Source organism: Asparagus officinalis, chromosome 6 (genome assembly GCF_001876935.1).
Source record: "Asparagus officinalis chromosome 6, Aspof.V1, whole genome shotgun sequence".
In the NCBI taxonomy this organism is placed as follows: Eukaryota; Viridiplantae; Streptophyta; class Magnoliopsida; order Asparagales; family Asparagaceae; genus Asparagus; species Asparagus officinalis.
Genome location: NC_033799.1, coordinates 32,393,249 through 32,395,129, shown reverse-complemented (window position 1 = coordinate 32,395,129; position 1,881 = coordinate 32,393,249).

Sequence of the window (1,881 nt, the reverse complement as noted above, 5' to 3'; positions counted from 1 at the left end):
TTTCTGTAGATGAAAAATGTTTCAGGTGGAGGTCGACAAAGTTAATGGAGGACCAAAATAAAGTTAACGATGGGCCAAAACAAAGCATGTGTTTCGGAAGAATGATGATAAATTGAATTAAATTTATGTACGTATAAATGATTTGGTTATATAGATTAATCATGTAAGGATGATAATGTGGTTGTAATGAATAATCATGTATGGATGATAACTTGATTATAGTTTATTTATGTATGGATAATTTGGTTGTATGGATTATTCATAATTTGATGCCCCCCCACCAATTTCAATGCATTTTTCATAATAAAGTTAATTTTTTTTGTAGATGAAAAATGTTGCAGGTGGAGGTTGAGAGAGTTTGAAATAATATGTTTCAGAATAATATGATGATTTAAACAATGAATTATGTGTTCTTTGAACCTTGTGTGCCTTAATTTTGTGAGTTGATAATTTTGGAAGGAGTTACAAAAATTAATGAGTTACAAAAGTTTTTCAGAACTATGAGTTACAAAACTTCACCAACGGATTACATGGTCTAACGAGTTACAAAAATTGATTAAGGGGTTATAAATTTTTTTTTCAGAATTAAGAGTTACAAAACTTGATTAAGGGGTTACAAAACTGGTCTAAGGAGTTATAAAATTTTTTTAAAGAGTTACAAATATTTTTCGGAACTATGAGTTACAAAACTTCACCAACGGGTTACAATATTGGTCTAACGAGTTACAAAAATTGATTAAGGGGTTATAAATTTTTTTTTTCAGAATTAAGAGTTACAAAACTTTATTAAGGGGTTACAAAACTGGTCTAAGGAGTTATAAAATTGTTTTAAGGAGTTACAAATTTTTTTCAGAACTATGAGTTACAAAACTTTACCGACGGGTTACAAAACTAGTCTAACGAGTTACAAAAATTGATTAAGGGGTTATAAATTTTTTTTTTCAGAATTAAGAGTTACAAAACTTGATTAAGGGGTTACAAAACTGGTCTAAGGAGTTATAAATTTTTTTAAGGAGTTACAAATTTTTTTCGGAACTATGAGTTACAAAACTTCACCGACGGGTTACAATATTGGTCTAACGAGTTACAAAAATTGATTAAGGGGTTAGAAATTTTTTTTTTCAGAATTAAGAGTTACAAAACTTGGTTAAGGGGTTACAAAACTGGTCTAAGGAGTTATAAAATTTTTTTAAGGAGTTACAAATTTTTTTCGGAACTATGAGTTACAAAACTTCACCGACGGGTTACAAAACTAGTCTAACGAGTTACAAAAACTGATTAAGGGGTTAAAATTTTTTTTCAGAATTAAGAGTACAAAACTTGATTAAGGGGTTACAAAACTGGTCTAAGGAGTTACAAAAATTGATTAAGGAGTTACAAAAGTTTTTCAGAGCTATGAGTTACAAAACTTCACCAACGGATTACAATACTGGTCTAACGAGTTACAAAAATTGATTAAGGGGTTATAATTTTTTTTTTCAGAATTAAGAGTTACAAAACTTGATTAAGGGGTTGCAAAACTGGTCTAAGGAGTTATAAATTTTTTTTAAAGAGTTACAAATTTTTTTCGGAACTATGAGTTACAAAACTTCACCAACGGGTTACAATATTGGTCTAACGAGTTACAAAAATTGATTAAGGGGTTATAAATTTTTTTTTTCATAATTAAGAGTTACAAAACTTGATTAAGGGGTTACAAAACTGGTCTAAGGAGTTATAAAATTTTTTTAAGGAGTTACAATTTTTTTTCGGAACTATGAGTTTCAAAAATTCACCGACGGGTTACAAAACTAGTCTAACGAGTGACAAAATTTGATTAAGGGGTTATAATTTTTTTTTTCAGAATTAAGAGTTACAAAACTTGATTAAGGGGTTACAAAA